Here is a 26,935-nt window from a genome sequence, read left to right as displayed (position 1 = left end):
TTTCTCCATCCAAGCCCTTCCTTCTCTTTGCTATGCTGATGGAGAATCAGCATCCCAAACCCACTCCTTAATTACAATGTGTATACTCTATTTCCCCTTCACCCTGCGGTAATAGGGCTCCTATATGTAATCCACTTACCCCCGGTGAGTCTGGAGTAGGTCCTCTCCCAGCCACATAACTCTGTACGTTAGTTTAATTAGAAAGTTTTGGGGAGGGGAACCAAGGTGGCATTTTGAAGGGAGAACACTACATTTGAAGCTCTGTTTTTCCCCATTAATACTTATCTTTTTGCCTCATGCTGTATACCAAGAGGAAAGAACGGATCAGGGAGGTTTCCATGGCTCCCCCCTTACCTACCTTAACTCAGCCGCATATCGAGGGCTTTACTGCTATCGATCCTTCTGCTCCGAGCTTTGGGTCCACTTTGAGGAGCTACATCGGCACTGCTGGACATACAGACATCTTTGAGTCCCAGAGCACCGATAACTCCCTCCCCACCTTCACATTTTATGACTTTGGGACCTGGTATACCGCCATGACAGAAGGTGTTGCTGGTGGTGCTGCAAATTGTGTTTAGCTGCCTTTGGAAGAGCAAGCTTCATCTGTAGAAGCAGCATATCTTGGCCCTGGTGCCTTAGCTTCTACTCAGGTCTGCAGAGGGGACCTAGCAGTGTCTCAGGAGGGTGCTGTTGACACTTGCCAGGAAGGTGCGGTAAGCGCTACATTTAAACCGACCTTGGTTAAGCCGGCTATTATTACCTTAGACTCTGGAAGACTTTACTATCTCTGGAGAGCTCTTTGACTTCAATAATGACTGATACTCAACAGCATATTCATTTTATGGATCCACTTCTTTTAGCTCATACTTGCAAAATTGAAGAGCTGGACCACAGGGTGAACCAGTTTCAGTCTATTCAAACTGAGTTGGTACAAGGAGAACTTGTTAATGCCAAGAAGTTGGAGAATTTAGAAAATTCCCTCAAATATTTAAATCTGAGAGTTTTAAATTTTCCCAATATAAATTTACAATCTCTGAAAGATCAATTTAAGAAATATCTGCAAGAGATTCTCAATTTCCTGTTGATGCCATTCTACCTATCTCCAAGATCTATTACTCTACAGAAAAGAAAGACACTATTTCTTCAGGAACACCATTGCAGATTGCTGGAGTTACTGATCTTTCTGCCTTTGTGGAAACATCTGTGGAGGGTCAGGTTGAATATCTGGGGACTTTACTTGTTAGTTTTATTTTTTACCCCTGATCGTGATTCTATATTGAGACTTTTTCTACATAATAGAGATAAATTATACTATGGTCAAAAAATATGGCTTTACCCCAACTAGGGCAACCCAACAAGATAGAAAAACATTTTTGACCATGAGCTCAGGTTATTATTAGATATCCTTGTAAATAAATGCCTTATGAAATTCAATAATGCTCGATACGCTTTCTTTGAACCTTCTTTGAACCTTCTCAATTGCAGCTTTTCCTTGACTTGCATATTCCATCTGAGAGTGCTTGCTAATTCAGTTATGGTAAATAGTTAAAGAATTGATCCTTCTTTGTTTATTGCTTTTTTCCTTTACCTTGTAGTGATATCATGCTCATTAACTATTCTTGGTTCCTCTAAATTTCCTCATCCTCGAGATTAATGATTCTTTGTTTAATGATTTATCATATTTTCCCTTTATTCCTTTGTATTGTACCCTGATTCTGCAACAAGTGTGTTTTGCTGTCTTTTTTGCAGAAACAACCCAGAATTCCTTTCTGGGATTCAAGGAAGTATAGTTGATCCAGCATCTCTCTGAGATGCAGAGAGCTACATCTGGGCAGCGGACTTTATTTTGTGCTTGAAATTTAACCCTTGGTTACAGCTGGAGTTAAGTTTGCAGTGCTATTCTAAAAAGAGTCAAAAAAGTAACAGAAACATGAAAAATATTCTAACACAGTGCAGGCAGCTGCCCCCATTTACCCGGATAATAACTGACTTCTCCAAGTAACTGGCAGCAGCCACCACTTACACAGATAACCTGTCAGGGATGCCTGAAACCTCTTCCCTAGTTAAAATGACCATTGCACCTTTTCCAAACGCACAGTGTACAATTTATTACCATTTATAAACTCTGGATACATTAGCATATCATCAGCTTACTGCATGAGGAGTTTGCCCTAAATAATATTGGCATTACAAAATATGCAGTGGAAACCTGTGCCCTTTTTATTAGCAGCACCAAGATTATTGCATCAGCCTGTTGGGAGTCCTGACCCCCTGAGAAAAACCAAGGAATTGAGATTCTCAGTGCAGAGGTATTGTTAGCATTGGAGGGTTTTTTTCTGAATAAACAAGATAAACCCTGGAAACCTGTGAAATATTATTAACAAAGGCCTACCAAAGAAAGGAGAGACACACACAATTGGCAATACAAAACAGATGTCTTTAAAAACTAATGTAAAACTATTTACAATCTAAAAGGCTAAAATCAAATAAATAGGACAGGGGTAGGAAAAATTAGGAACCAAAACTATTTACAAAAACAGAAAAAGGGGCCAAGGCAATAGGGAGGCCAGAGACTGCAGATTTTGGGGCCTCTCCAAAACAAGTCCATGTGCCAAGCCAAGGCCAGCAAGATCATGCCATGACACTGCTGGGCCTCAGCTAGCTTGGGTGAAACCCCAAAGGGTAGCTTCCATTGCCTTCAGCTGTTCCTCCATCAGCCGCGTGGCCTGAGTAAGCCGCTGCTGAGAAACAGGCTCAGCGCCTGGAGCGGTACTCCAGACACTGAGCCTGGTTCTCCAGCTAGGCCAGCAGCTGACAGAGGAAGAAGCTGAGAGTGATGGGGGCCTCCTTCGGTTAGCAAAGGCTGACCAGGCTGGGTCTCGGTGTCCCTGCTACCCCGGTCCAAAAGGGCTGGAGGCCTTACTTGGAGGGGGCAAGGGTGCTGTGGTCTGGGGTGCATCCCTGCGAGGGCTTGACTCACCACCACTGGCGCCTCTCCTGCTGGTGGCTGGGATGGGGGAGGAGCAGCCTGCTCCTCCCCAGTGGTGGGCTGGGACTGGGTCATCGTCAGCTGCCTCTTCCTTCTCCTCCTCCTCCTCCATTTCCTCCGGCGACGTATTGTCATCTGTGAAGAGAATAGCAATAGTGAGTCATGTGTTTTCATTCTGTTAGAGGGTATTGCTTTAGTTGGGAAGATACAAGGCAAGGGAAAAGCTAATAGATATGAGGCTATGACATCTTATATGTGGTGCCTAACTGAGAGGTATATCTTTGGAGATTGAGAATATCTATTTCAGCTGGTTGTTTGATGCTGCCTTGCATGTGCAATGGGCTGTGTGTTACACTCTGTGACAGGTTTGAATGTATAGGTGTGGTCTAAATAGCAAGGCATGTAGGAGCATCAGGCTGTACATACCAATTATGTTGGATAGAGCCCATATCATTTGCAAGCAATGAAATGTTTGTGTGTTTGTGAAGAACCAGAAGGTAACTCAGCTAGTCCAGAGGATACCTTTCAATGAACACCTCATAACAGTGCTGCCTATGACCCCGGAGAGCATTCTTGATGTGTGTGTGAGTGTGGGTGAATGAGGATTTTGGTAAGCTGAAAGCAGAGGCAGGGTCATGCAGACCAGTAGGCCCATGTGTGTGTACTGATAGAAACAGGGCCTATACAGACCATGTAACTATGGCTAGATGAACTTATCTCCAGCCTTGCCACCAAGCACACAGCCTGTCCAACCACCTCCTCTTGCGTAGGCACAGCCACTGAGCCTTCTTCTTTAGGTCCTCAATCTATAGGGAGGAATAGGATGAAACTATAACTGTAACAGGGTCTTCCAGAATGGTATGTCATCATGTATCCTACTGATGTCTGAAGTTGGCAACTTGGTTCTTTGCACTCCATTACTGAACATAGAAGTAATACGATGGCACCTGAATAGGCAGCCTGCATGAAGGACCCTAATACTCTAGGTTACTATTAAGGCAGCTGTGCAGTGCAGGCAGTGAGTATATCCTTTTACATAAAGAGGACAGTTTTTTGGAGTACGAAGAACCATGCAGCAGGCCCCTATATACCACCTGAGTCAATATGTTTGCTTATATGTTATATATGTATATAAAACATGCTTTTTAATATATGTTACATTATACAGGCACACGTATATTTACTCAGGTGCTATATTTTAGACAATTCTGGCATCCTAGTAAATCCCCACATGCACCCCTACCCACCCCAGCCGCTACTAGCCCACCTCTCCCCCTATCTACCCCCAGCCCCTACTGCCCCCCCCACATGCACTGCCTACCCATTCCCAGCCCCTACTAGCCCACCCCATGCATCCCTACCCACCCCAGTCCCTCCTGCCCTCCCCATGCACCTCCACTCCCCTGCCCTACTGCTCTTGCCATGCACCCCCCACCCTCTGCCCCTACTGGCCCACCCCATGCACCTCTACCCACCCCCAGCATCTACTAGCCCCCCCATGCGCACACTACCCACTCCCTGCCCCTTCTGGCCCACCCCAAGCACCCCTACCCACCACCAGACCCTACTGGCCCACCCAATGCACCATTTACCCCACATGGGTAGGAGGCTTCTCTATTAAATGCAGCCTGGAGGTCCTCCTAGGTCTGCCTGCTTCTCTACAAGTAGCGCTTCTCACCAGCACATGGAAAAAGCCTTTTTTCATTGGCTTCACCAGAGATGCCAAGTGGTGGTAAAATTGGGCTGGCGTGCTGGTGGAGGCATCTTGTGTTACAGGAGACCTGGGAAGAACAGAAAGTTCCGCCCTCGTGTGTGTGAGTGTGCACATACTTGTGCACAAAGATACATACATGCGTAAATGCATGTGCACTTATCTGAACAATCGACTGCGTCCATATGCGCATATTTTGCAAAATGTGTGCACACTTGCGCATACTTTACAAAATTCCTACTTTTGCACATGTATGCGCATTCAAGGGCGCATTGCACATATTTTAAAGATACAGCCTATGTGTTGTTCCACAACATATTTCTTTTAGTTGTATGTTTCTGGGGGTGATTTATCAGCATAGTTAGAAAATGAAGCATGTTGGTGGTAATTTTCAGAAGGATTTACATATGTAAATGTAACTACTATTGTAGCAATTTTCAAAAGCCATTTATGTGCCTAAATGCACTTACATGAGCAAATCCTATGGAAAATTCAATGGCATATTTTGTAGCAATTTTAAAAAGTTTACTTGCACAGGTAAAGTGTATTTATTTATGTAAAACCCATTTTTAAGCATGTAAATGCTTTTGAAAATCAGGCCTATAGATCATATTGTCAAGCCTAATTGTGTTATTGTCCATTGAAAATCTTTTCACAAATAAAACAAGTGCAAAAATCTGTGATTTAGAACATGTTTGAGTCAGATATGGAGGGCAGTGGCAGGAAAAAGGTTGAGAGAAGGAGTAAAAGACCAGAGTGGAGAGAGTTGGTGGTGGATTGTATAGGGGAATTTTTATGAGCATCTACCCAAAGTAGATGAATCTCAACTGGGTGAACTAGATGGGCCATTTTAGTCTTAACTGCCCTCATTTACTATGTAATAATAATCAAAGAACCTTGGTTGTCTTCCCAACAAGAAGGAGTCTCCTCTCTCTTGCCATCCAGACTTCTGTTATTAAACTTTTAGAATTTAGCCAGATAAAAAAGTCAGGGCAGAGGCATTCTGGAGGTATGGCCAAAATGTAGTGCTGCTATTCAGTGCTAGCCAGATAAACTTATACGGCTAATTCTGGTCAGAAAAAACCCAGGCCTAAAATTAGATAGGCAAGTTCAAAAATTAACAAAAAACTTTGCAGGCCTGCAGGATCCACCCTCCCCTCCCCACATCCCCCTGTTCTGTTTAGCAAAATAGAGACCCTATTAATGCATGAATTTCTTAACAGATTTCCGCCCCATTGCAAACCTACCTTTTATAGCCAAGATAATGGAAAAGCTGGTCAACATCCGACTCACAGACTACCTTGACTCCCACAACATTCTCTACCCTTCTCAATTCGGTTTCAGGAAACGCCTTAACACAGAATCCCTTCTTTTCTCTCTAATGGACAACATCCTGATGGGCCTTGACAAAGGACAATCATACCTGCTAGCCCTACTCGACATCTCCGCAGCATTCGACACGGTTAACCATTCTATCCTCATCAACCGTCTAAAGGAAATAGGCATCTCTGGCTCTGCACTGCTCTGGTTCAAATCTTTTCTAAACAATAGGCACTACAAAGTTAAAATTAATGACAAAGAATCCCACCCCATACCTTCAAAACAAGGAGTACCACAGGGTTCTTCACTCTCCCCTACCCTGTTCAATATATATCTACTCCCTCTATGCCAGCTTCTAAACAGCCTCAACCTTACCCACTTTATTTACGCGGACGATGTTCAAATCATAATCCCCATCTCGGACCCCATCTCATCTACTCTAAATTTCTGGAACAGCTGCCTACACGCCATCAACCTTCTTCTCTCGAGTCTCAACCTGGTCCTTAATACCTCCAAAACAGAACTCCTGATTATCTCCCCTAACGATGACAACCCCTCTGCCAATAATACAACTATTCCGCTAGCTAGCCAGGTTAGAGACCTTGGGGCCACCCTTGACTCTAGAATGAATTTCAAAAAGTTCATTAACGCTACAACTAAAGAATGCTTCTTTAAGCTACAGGTCCTGAAGAAGCTAAGACCGCTCTTACACTTCCAGGATTTCCGTTCAGTGCTGCAAGCCATACTGTTTTCAAAGATTGACTATTGCAACGCTCTACTACTCGGTCTTCCCGCCTCCTCTACTAAACCTCTACAGATGCTGCAAAACGCAGCTGCCAGGATCCTTACAAACACACGTCGTAAGGACCACATCACACCTATTCTAAAAATTCTTCATTGGCTACCCATCCATTATAGAATACTATTCAAGACTCTCACTATCATCCACAAATCTGTATACCAGCAATCCACACTCCAACTCTCCATCCCTCTCGAACTACATTCTTCCGCAAGACCGATCAGATCCGCCTACAAAGGTTCTCTCAAGGCCCCCCCCCCCAACAAATCCTCGGTCCACAACTCCATTCATAAGCGAGCACTCTCAACAGCGGGTCCGCTTCATTGGAATTCGCTTCCCCCGGATATACGCCAGGAACAATGCCATCTCTCCTTCAGAAAGAAACTGAAAACCTGGCTGTTCACTCAAGCTTACGGTTGAAGGAACATTCTATCAAACACATTGTCTCTCACCCTTGAACGCCTCCCTACTCCCCCCCCCCCCCTTCCCTGCCCTCCCACCTCCCCCCCTGCCTACCACCCCATGCTTCCCCCGTCCACAAGATTTACGAATAATTGTGTATAATTACCTAAGATTAACCCACTGCCGAGCTTAATCTAGCGGATTTTGCATCGCTGTCTTTTGTTTTCATGGTTTTCAATGACTATTTTAGTACTCTTCAGTTATTATCGTTTTTAAAATATCTTTCCTGTCCTCCAGCTCCCTTGTTTTTCGCTCCCTGTTTGATGTAACTTTTTTACCTTCTATATAGTTGTTAATTGGTTTCCCCTGTTCTATTGTAAACCGGTACGATAAGACCGCGTCTTGAGTATCGGTTTAGTAAAATAATTTAAATAAATAAATAAATAAAATCTAGAGGCCAATTTTCAAATAGCCTGAATAGTTAAAAAGTACATGGGTATATTTTTCATGTAAACTTGCATAAAGTAAATGAGCTAAAAACTGATACTTCACAGATGTGCTTGCTCCTGAGGGATCCAGCTGTCCTAAGGGAATGCATCTCTCACTCTGCTTCTGTTTCTTTTGGGGGGAAAGACAACCTTAATCTGAGTTCAGTGCATGAATCTAAGATCTATGCAGGAGTAGGAAGAATTGAGTTTCCTGGGGCCCAGCAATGTGGATAAGTTCACATCTCAAGTTCACAGTGGGGTACTGTATTTTATCATTAGGAGTGCATCAATAATGGAGGGTTCAAGGGATGTGAAGGCGGTAGTGAGGAAAAAAAGAGGGCCCTTTCCCCAACGGGGATGGTTTTGGAGGTGGTGTATAAAATGACTCCATGAGTCACAGGGAGGAGGAGTTAGGAGGATTTCTGAAGTGTTAGAACCTGAATCAGGTCCTGAGGAGTTCAGGACTAGGGTGTGGTGATATTTGATCCAATGGGGAGAGTATATGAGTCTCTCCTTAGTAAGAGCTAAATACCTGCTGGAAGGAGTGGAACCTCTGATCCGGAACACCATCCAGTCCAAGGAAGGATGAAGACAGTTGTGTGTGTTAGAGGAGAAGTTTTTCATTCTTCAGTGGTGCTTAAAGAAAGGAAAAAGGCCTTAATGGGGCCTGAAACTGAAAAATCTTCAGTGAAACTGTACTCAAGTGACATGAGAAAGTGAGTACCGTAAATATTATTTAAACTGCTGGACTGTCCGAGAAGCTGTGCTATATTTTTCCTGAGTTATGGACTATTTTGCTGGTTTTATTACCTCCTTCTGGACTTAAAATTTGGATTCTTTAATAATTTTTTTTTCTTGTTTGGAACACCAAATTTTGGTCCCCTCAGATAATCCTGTTCCTCATAGCACACATCTGAGTGGGTCAGTGCTCTACAGCCTCTGAAGATGACCCCCCCTTTACCAAGGGTGGGGGGATACAAGGAATAAAGGAGAGCGCTGCCTATCCAGTGCTCTAATCCAGTGAGAAAAGATTCCAAAGGAGATCAGAGGGGAAAAGAAAGGTGGAAAGGAGAAAGATCTCAAGCACTGGAGTATCAAACCAAAATGATAAGGGGAATGGAACAAAATGATAAGGGGAATGGAACAACTCCCCTATGAGGAAAGACTAAAGAGGTTAGGACTTTTCAGCTTGGAGAAGAGACGACTGAGGGGGGATATGATAGAGGTGTTTAAAATCATGAGAGGTCTAGAACGGGTAGATGTGAATCGGTTTTTTACTCTTTCGGACAGTAGAAAGACTAGGGGGCACTCCATGAAGTTAGCATGGGGCACATTTAAAACTAATCGGAGAAAGTTCTTTTTTACTCAACGCACAATTAAACTCTGGAATTTGTTGCCAGAGAATGTGGTTAGTGCAGTTAGTATAGCTGTGTTTAAAAAAGGATTGGATAAGTTCTTGGAGGAGAAGTCCATTACCTGCTATTAAGTTCACTTAGAGAATAGCCACTGCCATTAGCAATGGTAACATGGAATAGACTTAGTTTTTGGGTACTTGCCAGGTTCTTATGGCCTGGATTGGCCACTGTTGGAAACAGGATGCTGGGCTTGATGGACCCTTGGTCTGACCCAGTATAGCATTTTCTTATGTTCTTATGTTCTTAAGTACCAAAACAGGGTTCTTGGGAATCAAGGAGCCCAGCATCTATCAAAGGGAGCCTTAATTCTCAGGAAAAAGAATAAGGGGAATCCCAGGAGGGTGCACAAGCAAGGACTAGAACTCCTCTCTCCCCCCCCCCCCCTGAAAAATCTCAGTCTCTGGAAGATTTTTGAGTCTTGGAGATTAATCTTTTCCCCTGTTGAAGGAATCCATGTCAGCATTTGAAAGAGTGAGTCAGGAACTCATCTTTGGTATTGAGCAGTGACCCCCCAGCAATGGGGGGTCACTGAAGAGCCCTTGTAACCTTCCAGAGAGGGAACAAAGGTTTACATTGCCATTACAAATATTGCTTTCATCAATGGCAAAAGGCTGCTTCATGAATTTTTGCTTTTGGTGATTATCAGTGCTATTTAAATATATCCGAGCATCCTAGAAAATGTTGCACCTCTGCTCACATCAACCTTTCATAGCCATGAGTTGGAGGCTAAATACTGACATAGAAGAGTAGCATACCTGTGCTATTCATATCCCTCTGGAGGCTTCATTCTGCAAGGCTGTTTATAGAAGTAATAATGATGGGCTTTAATGCCTTATATGCCATAGAAATAATTTTTCTACCTACCTATATTCACAGTTGTAAATTGCTCTCTGGGTTTATTTCATATAAAGGGTACTTGGAACTTTTCAAAATGAATCTGCTATATCATACTGTATAAATACTTGGGACTCAATCATTCGAAAGATAACTAGTCATAACATAATTTAAAATGAAAAATCACATACAGTAATTGTTTAGGTTTCAGACTTCACTAGGCCGCCAATTAATTATGCAACAGTGTATGACTTGCTGTGTTTTCAATACAGAATATGTTCCAATAAATAGACTGAAATAATTAAAACTTGTTGCAAGAAATCAAACAGAGTTACCTTTTTAAAAAGGGAATTTGAGCATACATCCTGGCCTCCTTAAGGGTTCTTGAACTTGTTCTGAATTACTAGCATGCTGCAGAACTCTCCATATGCCTGCCTTATTACTATGTTTCATCCTAGTTCTTCATAGACATTTTGTAGGACACCCAGAGGCTCCTTTTGCATTTCCATTAGTGAAAGATGCCATCTGTTCTTTCAGTTTTGTTAAATGTCAGAAGCATTCAGCACTTGCTTATTGGGATAGACTCTTTGTTTGTTACAGAAAAATTAATCTTCTTGGCATCTAATTCTGATAATCCCAAGATGAACTGAAAATTGCTAAGTTCATTTCATAGAGGCCACAAAGTGACAAGTATATGGTAATCTGTTTAGGCCTCTATCAGCCTTAGAAAGATTTGAATTAGGGATCTATAGATGGGCTCTCTTTCTCTGTGCCAAATTATAAACACATTCAACCTCCCTTCCCCTCCCACCTCGATTTCAATATAACCTAAGACTCATAGAGGGCAACATCTATATACTAATGTAACTTTTTCAATATTTTATTACCGTTTATGAATGTACCTTTTAGCACTCTTAAATTTGTAAACCATTGTGATGCTTCAACTGAATGACGGTCTATAAAATCAATCAATCAGTCAATAAATAAATAATATATAATCACTGCAACTCCCCTTTCATTTCTATTTCAGACTATTTTAGTAGCCCTTATATGCTTATGCATTATAGATGTGCATTCATTGAAACACATGGGTAACACTTGACCAATAAGTCCATATTTGTTACATTTGTGAATTCCTAAAACAAATGGCGGGGTCTCATGAATGAAACACAAAATATTTGTTAATTTATTTATGTTTCCCATTCAAGTCTATGGCTCTGCTCTAAGTAAACAGATAAAGGCCGTCATAGCCTTGGTAGAGCTGAGTCAGGACAAGTTGGCAAGGAAACCACACAGTAGACAAATCACAATGAAGCATCTTTCTAACTAGCCTAGAGTTGCTATCTGGATCATGTTATGCTAATATTCTCCCACTGTAAAGTCTGAACATGTGCAAGAAGCAGTTTGTATTTCTTCTCTAGCTCTTGGCAGAGAAGGACATGTTAGTAGAAGCTCTCACAGAAAATAAGCTTAGAAACTTTTAGATTTGGCACAGGTAAAGAGCTGCTTCTGATCTTCTCTGTGCTGCAGTGGTGTCACTCAATGTGCCAGCACTGTCAGAAAGACAGACATTGGAACTGCTGCTGATTTTGATTTTGATTGTAGCAGTGCTTAAGTGCTAGTGAGTTTTTTGTTTCTGTCTGTCTGGACACCAGTGAATTAAGCAGTGCACACTGACGAAGTGAAGAGAAAAACAGTTTTACAAGACTGCTAGTATTTTTTATTCCGTTTGTTCTTATGTGTATGGATTGGAAAAGGAGACACTGTCATTCAGCATTGAATGCAAACAATATACATATACACTATGGGGCGGATTTTAAAAGGAGCGCGAATAGCCTACTTTTGTTTGCGCTCCAGGCGCAAACAAAAGTACGCTGGATTTTAGTAGATACGCGCGGAGCCGCGCGTATCTGCTAAAAACCTGGATCGGCGCGCGCAAGGCTATGGATTTTGTATAGCCGGCGCGCGCCGAGCCGCGCAGCCTACCCCCGTTCCCTCCAAGGCCGCTCCGAAATCGGAGCGGCCTCGGAGGGAACTTTCCTTTGCCCTCCCCTCACCTTCCCCTCCCTTCCCCTACCTAACCCACCCGCCCGGCCCTGTCTAAACCCCCCCCTTACCTTTTGTCGGGGGATTTACGCCTCCCTCTGGGAGGCATAAATCCCCGCACGTCAGCGGGCCTCCTGCGCGCCGGGACGCGACCTGGGGGCGGGTCCGGAGGGCGCGGCCATGCCCCCGGGCCGCCCCGGGCCGTAGCCACGCCCCCGGACCCGCCCCCGGACCGCTCCCAACACGCCCCGAAAACGCAGCGCAGTTCGGGCCCGCCCCCGACACGCCCCCGACACGCCCCCTCCGAAACCCCCGGGACTTACGCGAGTCCCGGGGCTCTGCGCGCGCCGGTAGGCCTATGTAAAATAGGCTTACCGGCGCGCAGGGCCCTGCTCGCGTAAATCCGCCCGGTTTTGGGCGGATTTACGTGAGCAGGGCTCTGAAAATCCGCCCCTATGTGTGTGTGTGTGTGTGTGTGAGAGAGAGAGTTTTCGACACACACACACACAGTAGAGTGGTACTGTAAATGGGGATACTGTAATATCGTTTTCCGTACGGACAATGGCGCCGGCCTTACGCGTACGGCCGGCGCCGGCCATACGCGTACGGCCGGCGCCATTTTCCATACGGAAAACGATTCGCGGCAGGAGATCGACTGCAGGAGGTCGTTCAGCGAGGTCCGGAACCCTCGCGAGATTTCCGGACCTCGCTGAACGACCTCCTGCAGTCGATCTCCTGCCGGCGCCATTTTCCGTACGGAAAACGATTCGCGGCAGGAAATCGCTCCTTGACCCCCGCTGGACCCCCAGGAACTTTTGGCCAGCTTGGGGGGGCCTCCTGACCCCCACAAGACTTGCCAAAAGTCCAGCGGGGGTCCGGAACGACCTCTTGCGTCGAATCGTTTTCGTCTATGGCCACCGCCATTTTGCGGCGGCCATTTTGAAAAATGGCACCGGCTGAAGACCTCACGATCTAGTGTGCCGGTTTTCGTGCTCTCCCCCTTCCCCCGATTTAGCCACGGACCGCCGCTACGGAGGACTCCCAGGTAATTTAATGCATTTGGGGGGGGGTTCGGGAGGGTGGGGGATTTAATTTAAAGGGTCGGGGGTGGGTTTTAGGGGGTTTTAGTGTGCCGGTTTTCCTGCCCTCCCCCTTCCCCCGATTTACGATTTTTTGACGATAAATCGGGGGAATTGGTATTGTATCGTGGCCCTAATGATTTTTGACGATTTAAAATATATCGGACGATATTTTAAATCGTCAAAAAACGATTCACATCCCTAGTAACTACAGCAAGGGATATTTTTCCCTATATGCATCACCTTGTACTTGTCCACATTAAATTTCATCTGCCATTTGGAAGCTTCTCTCAAGGTCCTCCTGCTATTTATCACAATCCACTTGAGATTTAACAACTCTGCATAATTTTGTGTCATTAGCAAATTTGATCACCTCACTTGTCATACCCCTTTCCAGATCATTTATAAATATATTAAAATGCATGGTCCAAGTACAGATCCCTGAGGCACTCAACTGTTTCCCTTTTTCCACTGTGAAAACTGACCATTTAATCCTACTCTCTGTTTCCTGTCTTTTAACCAGTTTGAAATCCACAAAAGGACATCGCCACCTAACCCATGACTATTTAGTTTTCTTAGAAGCCTCTCACATGGGACTTTGTCGAATGCTTTCTGAAATTCCAAATATGCCCATCTACCAGTTCACCTTTGTCCACATGTTTATTCACCCCTTCAAAAATATATAAGAGTTTTGTGAGGCAAGACTTCCCTTGTGTTGCGCTTGGGGGTGGACCCTTGTCCTGTGGCAGTGGAGATCCGCCTCCTGGTAGGGACCAGGAGGCAACTGCTCCCAGGTGGCAGAGCACGGAAGGAGACAGAGGCTAAGAAGAGATTCACCACTGGAAGCCCGAGATCCCCCCGGGAAGAGCCCGTAGGGACCCGGGCCACTTGGACTTAGGTGGGCCTCGCAGGGTCTCCTGGGAGAGTGGAAGTCCGGCGTGCCCACAGACAGAAGGGGAGCATGGTCAGGTTCGAGATTGGAGGTCAGGTGGAACAAGGAGGACCAGAATAGCGTAGGTAATAACAAGGCTAGGAACCGAGCCAGAATCTAGAGACGAGGTCAAGCAGGCAATGGTCAAAGTCCAAGAATCCGTCCAAAGAATGGTCAACAAAGCAGAGGTCAGGTACCAAAGGTCAGATGAGGTCACAGGCTGGCTGAGGTCAAAAGGCAGGGGCCCAAGAAACAGCAAGGTAGGCGATCCAATATAGCCGTGAGGAAACAACAAAAAGGTGGATGCCACAAAGAAGTCTTTTCCAATTCTTTATTGGTGGAGACGTGTAATATATAATTGTTCTTAAAAAGCCCGACTCTGGCCGAGTTTCGCCACACTGAGTGGCTGCCTCAGGGGCTTAATTATAAAAGCAAGTCAGAGGTCAGAAGAAATTTCTAAAAACTCATCCGCAATACACATATGTCTTAATGAAAGTATGATGTTCTTAATATTTTCACATTTTCAATTCAAAACCGGTGCTGTAAACTGACGATACTTCTGGTCTCCACTCGAAGCGCTGTGAAAATATTAAGAACATCATACTTTCATTAAGACATATGTGTATTGCGGATGAGTTTTTAGAAATTTCTTCTGACCTCTGACTTGCTTTTATAATTAAGCCCCTGAGACAGCCACTCAGTGTGGCGAAACTCGGCCAGAGTCAGGCTTTTTAAGAACAATTATATATTACACGTCTCCACCAATAAAGAATTGGAAAAGACTTCTTTGTGGCATCCACCTTTTTGTGGTTTCCTGAGGTCAAAAGGCAGGCAGCAGGCAGGTGAGATGATTAGCAGGCGGACTGGCAGAAGGCAGGCAGCAGGCAAGCGAGTCAAGGAACAGACTGAAGTCAGAAGGCAGGCGGCAGGCAGGTTGAGGAACAGACGAGTCAGGAGGCAGGCGGCAGGCAGACAGGTTGAGGGACAGACTGGAGTCAGGAGGCAGGCGGCAGGCAGGCAGGTCGAGGAACAGACGAGTCAGGAGGTAGGCGGCATGCAGGCAGGTCGAGGAACAGACTGGAGTCCGGAGACAGGCAGGCAGGTCGAGGAACAGACTGGAGTCCGGAGACAGGCAGGCAGGTCAAGTAGCAAGCCGAGGTCAGTACCAGAGAGTCAGTCCAGAGGTACTTCCTGGAAGATGAACAGATGAACAGGAACAGAAGGACGCTGGAACTAGGAAGCAGGAACAAGGAAGGAACAGAACTGGAACAGAAGGATCCTGGAATGAGACTTGGAACAAGACAGGAGCAAGTACAAGCATGGAGGCAATCTAGCATAAGCCTACCCAATTGCCAAGGCAAGGAAGTGCAGGCAGGAACTTCTTTATAACAAAGACTCAATCAGGGCGCGTCGAGGAGCTAAGACCCGTCCTTGGCCCTAGAAGAGGCCGGGCGGTCTGCTCGCGCATAGAGGCATGGCCAACAGCACCGAAGATGCCGAGCTCTGGCGTGAGGCCTGGTGCGCAGTGGACAGCCCGGTGACCATGGCTGCAGGATGCTGGGGCTTGGAAGTGCTAGCAGCCAGCTGCCACTAGGGAGGCTGACTCAGGACCTACCGAGGTACCATGAAGATGAGCAGGCCCTTGCGTGGGACGGGCATGGCCATGGTGCATAACAGTATCCCCCCTTCTAGGCCTTCTCCTACGTGGCCGTGGCTTGTCAGGATGAACCCTATGAAAGGTTTTCAGGAGATCCTTATCAAGGATATTATGGGAAGGTTGCCATAAATTCTCCTCGGCCCCATAACCCTCCCAGGCTAAGAGATATTCCCATTTTCCTCGACGTCGCCAGACATCAAGGACCTCTCTTACCTGGAGGGAGGAATCAGGTTCATCAGAGACCCATGGAGGAGAGGGAACTCTGCATGAGGGCCAGGAGAGGACCGACAGCTTCAACAAGGACACAAGGAGCGTGTTATGGATGCCCATGGCACGGGATAGCTGGAGTTGGTATGATACCGCTCCCACTCTTCGGATTACAGGAAATGGTCCTATGTACTTCGGACCTAACCGATGAGAGGGAAGTCTCAGTCATATGTGTCGAGTACTTAGCCACAGCTTTGGCCGGGATGGGAGATTGGAGCAGGACGTCTATGGTTATCAGAGTTATACTTGGAGCCTTCAGTGGCTTTAGAAAGAGATATTTTACTCTGTTCCATACCTGACGAATGGTGTGAGCCATGGATTGTGCCGCTGGAGATGGAACTGTCAAAGGAACAGGAAGAGGCAGGCAGGGCTGCCGTCCGAATACCACAGAAAACGGGGAAACATCGGTGGCTGCAGCAAGATGCATATTGTGTGACAGATCAACCCAAGGAAAAAGATCAAATCAATTATCATGCTGTTCATTTACATAGGAACGGAGGAATGTCTTCAGTGTCCAATTGGTCCTTTCAGCTTGGCCATTGGCCTGTGGATGATAGGCCCCTGTGTAGCTCAAGGAGATATTGAACTTCTTACATAGAGAACGCCAATACTTGGCAGCAAATTGTGGTCCCCGATCGGATCCTGGAACGAGACTTGGAACAAGACAGGAGCAAGTACAAGCATGGAGGCAATCTAGCATAAGCCGACCCGATTGCCAAGGCAAAGAAGTGCAGGCAGGGACTTCCTTATAACAGAGAATCAATGAGGGTGCACCGTGGAGCTAAGACCCGCCCTTGACCCTACAAGCGGCCAGGCGGTCTGTGTGCGCGTAGATGCGCAGAGGCATGGCCAACAGCGCCGAAGATCCCGAGCTCCGTTTTTTTTGTATGTTTGTACACCGCTGTGTATGTCGTGTAGCACTATAGAAATGTTAAGTAGTAGTAGTAGTAGTAGTAGTAGTAGTAGTAGTAGTAGTAGTAGTAATAGGGAAATTCAGGAAACTAGCAAGGCATTTTCATTGCAGTATGAGGGAAAGCCAGCTTCTCTGTAAGAAGCAAGATGAATTTGGGATGCCTCACGAGTATCTGATTCAAGATGTTGGCACTAGTGGCATACTAAGGGGGGGCAAGGGGGGAGGTCCACCCCGGGTGATAACAAGGGGAGGGGTGCTATTACCATGGTCCTGTGGTGGCGTTGATTAGTAACATGCTGGTGGGGTTCCTATTCCCTGACAGCAAAATGGAAGATCCTACGGCAGAAGAAGAGGCCCTGTGATGCTGCTAGCATTTCCTCCAAGCTGGTGGCAGAACAAGAGGCCTTGAGGTGCCGGTGGCCTTTCCCCTGAGACAGTGCAAATGAAGAGGCCCTGCAGTGCCACCGGCATTTCCCTGGAGCCGGCAGTAGAAGATGAGGCCATGCTCTGCAGCCAGCCAGTGAAGAAGAGGTCCAAAATGTGTGTGAAAGTACAAGAGATTGGCCCTGTGAGAGTGAGTGTCTGTGTATGAGAAGGTGTGTGTGTATGAGTGTATGAGAGGGTGTGTGTATGTGTATGTGTATGAGAAATTGTATAAGTGTATGAAAGGGTGTGTGTGTGTATGTATATGAGACGGTGCCTGTGTGTATGAGAGGGTGTGTGTATGTGTGTGTGTGTATGTATGAGTGTATGAGAGGGTGTGTGTGTATGAGAGGGTGTATGTGTGTGTGTGTGTGTATGTGTATGAGAATGTGTATAAGTGTATGAAAGGGTGTGTGTGCATGTATATGAGACGGTGCATGTGTGTATGAGAGGGTGTGTGAGTGAATAAAAGGGTGCCTGTGTGAGTTTAAGTATGAGAGGGTGCCTCTGTATGTGTGTGTGTGTGAGGGTGCCTGTGTGGTTTTCTGTGAGAGAACGTGCCTGTGCCTGCATGGGTGTCTGTGAGAGAGTGCCTGTACATGTGGGTCTGTATATATATGTGTGAAAGGGGTTAAAGTTTGTGCGCTGTCCTCCAATCCAGGACAGTCTCAGGATGACTAGAGCTTAGATTTCAGCTTAGTTCTTATACCCTGTTTGTTGGTTACACTGAAATATTTTGTCCTCAGAAAACAAAATTGAATAAAGAACTGAAAAACACAAGTTTTTTCCTCTCACTCTCTTTTATACTTATTTGTTTTTTTCTACCCTTCTACAATTTCAACCTACTTTTCCCATCCTATTTGCTTGTTGGTTGTACTGGGGTTCTTTGACCTAAAAAAAATGTGAAAAAAGAAAAATAAAATGCAAGTTTTTCCTCCCACTCCTTCCCTTTTATGGTTTTCCATCTTATTGTCAAGGCCTGACTAGGCATGTTTGCTGTTTGCGATTCCCCACACCTGTAAAACTTGGTTGTTTAGATGCATTTATTCTGTTTGTGATTCCTTGCACCGTATGCCTTGGTGGCTCTGACAGATTTATACTGTTTGTGATTCATCGTGTTCCATGCCTTGGTGGTTTAGTCAACTTTGTACTATTTGCAATTCACTGCACATCACACCTTGTAGTCTAGACACCTTTCTGCTGTTTGCAATGGATTGCACTACATACTTTGCTGGTTCAGACTTCTTTGTGCTGCTTTCAAAGGACCACCTGCTTTGCTTTGGGCATTTAGACTCCTTTGTGCTGTTTGTGACAGACTGCACTCCATTGCTTGGAGGTTTAGTCTTGTAATTCCCCGCCTTGTTGTCCTTGGAAGCTTTGATGCCTTTTTGTTGCTATGATTTCCCACACTGTATGCCATGAGGGCTTTTATGCCTTTATGATGTCTGTGATTTTTCACACCATGCCTTGGGATCAGCACTCATCAGCATGTATTAGCTATACAATCATCACAGTTATTCAAGTAACAGATGGAATCATAAATGATTTAATGAGTCATTCACAGTTTCACTGTACTGGTCATAATATGTATGATTCAGCTTTTGCAGTTTAATAGAAGCATTAACTAGTCCACTGGTAGGATCAACCAGTATTCCTCCTGTTGAGATAAGCATCTCCTACTCCAACTGTCTTCAATTTTCTTTTCAAATCTGATTCCCTTATGGTACTTGCTGACTCTTGTCTTGCCCTGGCCTTCCACTGCTTTGCACACTCACTGCACCACTCCTTGTGATTTTGATCATTCTTCCTTTTGTTGTCTGTTATGGTTAAGCGGTGTTGGGTGGATTCTTGGGTACTGTGGCAGGTGACCACGCCCACGGGAAGGAGCTCCTTTTGGGAGCCACAGTACTGGGCTAGACTCAGGATGCACAAACACAGAATTAGTTCTTTTATTGTACAGCTTGAAGTATACTACCAGAGGTGGCAGTAGTAAGGTAGTCTGGATGTAGCAGTCTTGGGACCCTCGGCAGAGGGGACCCTTCTCACCCCGTTGGTATAGAGGAATTCCAGTGTAGGTTTCCCAGCAAGGCAGTGCTGTGGATGAGACAGACTGAGAGTTAGGTTACTCACTAGATGGTTGCTGTAGGTATGTGATTCCACTAGGTTGAAGTAGATGGTACTGGCACTGAGGCAGGGAGAGCAGGCCCTCGAGGAACAAGTACCTGATCCCTATAAGGCACCTGAAATAAAGCAGAGGGCCCCCAGGAGTGAGTACCTAGGTTAGTCAATACCCCGAAGGGCAGAGAGAGAGCTTCCAGCGGCAGCACGAAAGCAGCAGAGTAGCTTAGACCGGACTAATCCAATCCTATCCAATCCTTTCCGATCCTTTGCTAACTCGGTGAGCTAGCAATAAAATACAGGCTATATACCCAGATGGCGTGACGTCACTAGAGGGGGATGCCCCCAAGGTTCGCGCCAATGCTGGAATAAAGACATGAGTAGCGCGCACCCTAGTAGGCCCTTGGGAAGAGCATGGCGGGAGGCAGCACCATAGCCGTTCCGGGGACGTCAGAGAGGGTGGCTTGCAGATGTGGCGGTAGCCATTTTCCCAAGGTAAATGGGAGGAGCCGTGAACAAGGTGAGGCAAACGGGGTGAAGCCGTCTAGCACCGACGAACGCAACATTGTCTCATTCCTCGGGGGACCATCACAATTGGGGGCTTTATGACACCTCTCCTTGCTGTGTTGCTTTGCTCCTATCATTTCAGTTTTTAATAATGGCCAACACCACTGCTATCACTGCTGCTCCAAGCCAGTCTTGTTACCTTTGGGTGCTTCCTTCCCTGCTCTAGCTGGCTATGAGGTCCTTTCAAATCTTATTTCTCTATGGTAATTGCTGACTCTTGCTCTTGCCCTGGCTTGTTGCTTTGCACACTTTCTGCACCTCTACTCATGCTACTCCAGGTACCACTAGATCTTTACAGTTAAGCATAAGCATATACTACTGGTAGGCTCAACCATATTCCTTCTACTGAAATAGGCATCTCCCACTCTAGCTGTCTTCAAGCTTCAGTCTAAATCCTCTTCCCATATGGTGCTTGCTGACTTGTGCTTTTGTCTTGTCCATACATTGTTTTGTATGTCTGCTGCACCACCCCTCATGCTTTTGATACCATTCTTTCTCTGCTTTTGCCTTGAGGTATGCCTTGGGGATTTTATGGCTAAGCTTCTTGCTGATTTGCTCTGTACCTACCAGTTTAGTTTTAATAATTGCCAGTGTCCTGCTTTCACCAGTCTTGGTACCTAAGCATGGTTCCTCTGTCTTTGATTGTCAAAGGTAAGACCTGCAGACATAAAGCATCAGGACCACACCCCTCCATAATTACTTCTTCGTAGCTATTGAAAGCAGCTTATTTATTTATTTATTTACTTTTCTATAACGACATTCGATTTGACATATCACATTGGTTTACATTCAACATGATGTCTAAGGCAAGTCTTATAATGACATGGTACAGTTTAACAGATTAACTAAGTACATACACCTTGCTTTACAAAATAACTTTACAAATATAACTTGCTTTACAAAATAACTTTTTTAACAGTAATATGTTCTGATTTAACTTACTATGTACAGTGGCAGAGAGGGGAACTGGCAGGGCCAGGGGAGCGGGTGAGCGGATGGCAGAATTGTTTATCTGTTGGAAGGAATGGGTAGCAAAGGCAGAATTATTTATCTGGAGGGAATGCTTTCTGGAAGAGCCAGGTTTTGAGGTTCTTTCGGAAGGAGGGCGTAGAGGGGTCAGTTCTGAGAGAAGGAGGAAGGTTGTTCCAGAGGTGAGGGCCTGCTATAGATGCAGCGCGTTCTCTTATGGAGACTCTATGTACTTCCTTAATGATGGGAGTGGTGAGTAGGCCTGTATTGGTTGAGCGGAGATTCCTGGTGACGTTGCAAGGGGTCAGTGGTCCCTGTAACCAATTGATTGAGAAGAGGAATCGTATCATGGATTCCACATATCACAGGCTATTAAATGGTTAAAAAACATTTGATGTCTCTAGTCAGTAGCATCTTAGCCTCTAATGAAAATCAACTCTTAGCCTGAGCAGCAATTTCCTTCACCTAATGATTCCATATGGAAATGACATTAGGCCTCCTTCAGGGATTTTGTCTGGTTTATCCCTGCCTAGGGCTTTTTATCAATTTGGTTAGTACCCATTGCCCTTCATTTGGAGCCTTGGGGTGTTTTTGCTATTTGGATAATTGTTTTGCATCTCTCAAGTTGCTGTGGGGTCTTCATGCCACTCTTTCAGTTTCTTTTACCATTTGTCACTGCCCAGGGGAGTTTCTGTTTCTTATGGTGCTTTATTCCCCCTTCTTAGTACTTTGAACTATTCATTATTCATGCAATACTTGATGCTGCTTTGCCATCCCGTACAGCCTTGGGAGGTTCATGCAACTGTTGGTGCTATTTGCTTCACTCTTACAGCCTTGGGATTGTGTGGCCAGTTTTAGTTATTTTGCTATTCTAAAGTCACCTTGGAAAACTCCTGCCACTGTTGGTGCCAGTTTGCCACATTGCAGGGGCTCTTCATGCCACTTTTGATACCACATTGACATAATCTTGATGCAATGGCATGCTTTTACCTTTATGATGATGACTATTCACCAGTTTCATTAGAAAAAATTAGAAAGTTTCAATTTGGAAGCCCAAAATAGGCTGCATTTCTTCTTCTATTGACTATAATGGCAATTGAATGAATGAATGAATAAAATGAGCAAACAAAAATTTTTATTTCATCTAAAACTAATGAAATGAATGTATGTGTTCTACAAAATGAATGACTGAATTGAAATTAAAATGTTTCCTGTGCACATCCCTAGTGCACTTGTTTTGAAATGAATAGTATTCCGAACAGAAGAGGACATTTTTGTTCTGGTTTGTTTTTCCCTGAAATGAAAGCACAATGCCCCTGAAAATCCCAAAACTTATGGGTGCTTTCATTTCAGAAAATAGTGAATATTATTGAAAACAGTGCTTACTATTTTCTGAAACAAATTAAAAAGGAAAAAAGAAATGTAAAAGAGTCCACAAAATGAAAAAACATATAAAAATGATCCCAAAATGAAAAGAAATGAACCAAAATAAAATAAATGTCTCCGTACATGCCTAATGTGCATGTACTAAAACTTGGGCAATAAATGCTCACTAAAAGGTGAGGTCAGTTTTTAAACTCTCTATAGTGCTTGCAGATCTGCCCCAACCCAGCCTTTGAAACTGCCCCTTTTGCCCACATACATTGCCCTCAACGAACAACAAGAACTACTAGTAATATTCAACTAGAGATTCCCTCACTTCCACAGGCCAAATTATCATCCACCAGAAACAGAGCCTTTTCCATTATTGGCCCAAAGCTATGGAATGAGTTACCTCATTTCCTCTCCATTCAAGAAAACGCTAAATCCTTCAAAAAAGACCTAAAATCCTGGCTACTCCGCCAATCTTTCAAAGACAGCACTCAATGACTTTAAAGCACTCTTACAATGCCTGCTATCTTTCAGTATCCACCTTGGTAAATCCCCGTGTTTCATGATACAGATGCCCCCTTTCTTATGATGTTACTAGATATCTCTGTTAACCTATTCAGGGTATCCACCCTGTGTTTTTTTATTATATTAACTCTCATTGCTAAGTCTTCTCTCATTAGTGTTAATTTTATATTTATACACCGTTCAATGTAACATGTTGTTTGTATATGTAAACCGGAGTGAAGGCAACTCTGCTATACTTCGGTATATAAAAAATACTAAATAAATATATGGGAGGGGTACTCTTTAAAGGATTGTTTTGTCCAAGAGCTAACCTAGATCACCAAGATCTGTTTTCAGGGTTGGGGGAATGGGGTACCTACTAGATCCCAGGGATTTAGGCTTTGGTTGGGGATGGGAGCCAGGAGGGCCTGCAACTAGGGGGTTGTTATTAGCATGGGGGGACTTTGCTTGGCCAAAGGGGAGGGGTTAGAGTAGAGGTTGGGATGTCACCATGTTAGTGTTATTCAATTTGTTTTTACTACTTTTGGGGATCAGCACAACCTCTAGAGGCAGCAGGAGTGGGGTGGACAGGGGTGTTTTAGAGGAGGTTTAGTTTTGGGCTGTTTGGCCTTTTAAGAAACATTGTGAGGCCATTGGGATGCATGTTAACATGTTTTAACTAAACCTCCTCTAAACTTGTTAAAATATCATGGCGTTATTTTATTTGCAAGGGTTTGATCATGCAAGAACTGCTTTGCATGAATTTGTAAAATGGATGCATGCAAATATGTAAAGAAACTCATTGTAATAGGAGCGAATTTCAGGTCAAAATATCGAGTAATAAACAGTAGGGATGTGAATCGTTTTTTGACGATTTAAAATATCGTCCGATATATTTTAAATCATCAAAAAATCGTTAGGGCCACGATACAATACCAATTCCCTCGATTTATCGTTAAAAAATCGTAAATCGGGGGAAGGGGGAGGGCAGGAAAACCGGCACACTAAAACCCCCTAAAACCCACCCCCGACCCTTTAAATTAAATCCCCCACCCTCCCGAACCCCCCCCCAATGCTTTAAATTACCTGGGGATCCGGCGGTGGTCCAGAACGGCGGCGGTCCGGAATGGCCCCCTCAATAGAATCGTGTTGTCTTCAGCCGGCACCATTTTTCAAAATGGCCGCCGCAAAATGGCGGCGGCCATAGACAAAAACGATTCGACGGAGGAGGTCGTTCCGGACCCCCGCTGGACTTTTGGCAAGTCTTGTGGGGGTCAGGAGGCCCCCCCAAGCTGGCCAAAAGTTTCCTGGGAGTCCAGCGGGGTTCCGGGAGCGATTTCTTGCCGCGAATCGTTTTCGTACGGAAAATGGCGCCGGCAGGAGATCGACTGCAGGAGGTCGTTCAGCGGGGGTTCCGGACCGCCGCTGAATGACCTCCTGCACTCGATCTCCTGCCGGCGCCATTTTCCGTACGAAAACGATTCGCGGCAAGAAATCGCTCCCGGAACCCCGCTGGACTCCCAGGAAACTTTTGGCCAGCTTGGGGGGGCCTCCTGACCCCCACAAGACTTGCAAAAAGTCCAGCGGGGGTCCGGAACGACCTCCTCCGTCGAATCGTTTTTGTCTATGGCCGCTGCCATTTTGCGGCGGCCATTTTGAAAAATGGCGCCGGCTGAAGACAACACGATTCTATTGAGGGGACCGTTCCGGACCGCCGCCGTTCTGGACCACCGCCGGATCCCCAGGTAATTTAAAGCATTTGGGGGGGGGGGTTCGGGAGGGTGGGGGATTTAATTTAAAGGGTCGGGGTGGGTTTTAGGGGGGTTTAGTGTGCCGGCTCACGATTTTAACGATTTTTCACGATAGTTTACACACCCAAACGGCAACAATACGATTCCCTCCCCCTCCCAGCCGAAATCGATCGTTAAGACGATCGAGGACACGATTCACATCTCTAATAAACAGCATGTTATAGCTACATCATAGCTTAGTAAATCTGGGCCTAAGTTTGTACCTGAGGCAATGGAGGCTGAAGTGACATGCCCAAGGTCACAAAGGGTAGCAACAGGATTTGAGCCTTGACATACTTGGTTCACAGTCCACCGTTCTAACCACTAGACTAATCCTTATGCATGATGTTACAAAATTTCCCCCTCAGAGGGTAACAGCCCATATAACGGTAAAGTATGTGTTATTTATGTATATGCTTGGCCAAATGCAATATTAATTTTGTGTATATGTGATTATTTTAAAAAATTATTCATGTGTATATATTCTCTATGACAATACTTGGTAAAATCTGCATATACAAAGTATATGCAGATTTTCCTGCTTTGTGACCTGTTTGAAAATTACCCTCAAAAAGTTACAACTGTGCCCCAACTCGGCACCCTGGAATATCTCTCCTCAGTGTGCATAAAAGAACACATGAAACCAAGTTATGTACATACATTTACATACACTGAGCCTAGTTCAATTTTAAAACAGACATTTACATGCATTAAACTGGGCTTTAAGCAAATAAAGGGCTTTGAAAATTATCTTACTGTGCAAGCTAAAAGTCACTTATGATGTTGTGATGCACCACGTTTTTTAACATATGCACTAAAGATTTGCCTCAATAATGCAAGCATGCTATTATTTTTATTTATTTATTTATTTATTTATTTAAAAGTATTTATATACCGCTTTATAAAAATAAATTTTATCAAAACGGTTTACATTAGGTAAAATAAAAATTTTCTAAAAGAACAATCAAAGTCAAATTAAATTTAAAATATACATAAAATTAACTAATAGCTAGAACAAGTTCTAGCTTAAAATAAATCAATTATTTACTCAAAATAAATGAAACAAAAATTGTTGCCATGGGACTTACTATTGCTGTCGGAGGGGAGGAGGAGTGAGGGGGGGGGGGGGCAAGAGATGAGAATTGATGAATTTAGCTAACATATTAATTAGTATGTTAATCCAAATGGAATGAGGAACAATGCCAGAAAATTGATTTCCATAAAAAGGGGAAGTGGATGCATTGCAGGGTAGTTGGTGGAGACTAAAAATATAACAGAATTTAAGAGTGCATAGAAGAAGCTCAGAGGATTCTTAGTTGATAAAAGTGATGAGATAGCAAAAAGCATGACTGAGTGTTAATGTCTGTGTTTATATATTTATAGCACTTTACATGCTTGACTCAACAATAAGTGGTGGGGATCCCAGAATGAATGATGAAAAGTTTACTATGAAATGCTAGAAGTACAAGTGGAAACACAAACAGCCAGATATGTGGCTGGATTTATGTGGCAGGCTATATTGATAGAGCTGCAAGCAGTTTGGTCTGTCTGGCAAGTTGCAAACAATGTAATAATTAGATATCAATGTGGAAATGTAGTGCTATGTTTTGAGCCTCTGCAATGGTTAGCCATGTGTTTCAGAGTACAAGCTTGACTTTATTTATATTGCTAACATAATATTGGTCTCATTGCTTCTTAGAGATTGCAGGAAGGGAGGTGTGCAGAAAACATTTTTGTTTCAGTTCATTAGTTTTTGTGTGCTCTTAAAATTTGTTTCATTTGTTTCAAATGAAAATAGAATTGTGTTTATTTATGTCATTTGTTCATTCGTTTCTCATTAAAGTAAATGAGGGAAACAATGCATCCTATTTTGGGCCCCCCAAATTTGCTGTTTTGTTTGTTTATAACTATCTTTCTCAGTGAATGGTTTCAGACTATCTTGAAGTAGCTAATTTAAGAAATCCATGAACAATAAAACCTATCCTGCCAGTCCTTCTTCATGCCAGAAATCATCTAGTTTAACCTGAAGGATATTGACGATAGGGATCACCTTTCCCAGGGTGGCTCTTGAGGACCTGAGATCCTTTTTGGCATCCTTGAAGGGCTTCAGGACTCATATCCTGCTATACATACCCAATCATCATGCACCATGGGATGATCTATACCTATTTCACCTTCAGGAACCAAATTATGAAGGACTGTCTGTTGCTCCACCTCTGCAGCATAAGATTGGTGGAATTCGACTTCGTGCCTACATCCTGAATCAGACTCCCCCCACTTCTTCCTACTACTCATGCATTTGCTGCCTACCCTTCAATGTCTGATGAAAATATTCCTCTATT

The sequence above is a fragment of the Rhinatrema bivittatum genome, chromosome 4 (genome assembly GCF_901001135.1).
Source record: "Rhinatrema bivittatum chromosome 4, aRhiBiv1.1, whole genome shotgun sequence".
Classification (NCBI taxonomy): Eukaryota; Metazoa; Chordata; class Amphibia; order Gymnophiona; family Rhinatrematidae; genus Rhinatrema; species Rhinatrema bivittatum.
Note: the sequence above shows the minus strand (reverse complement) of the source record.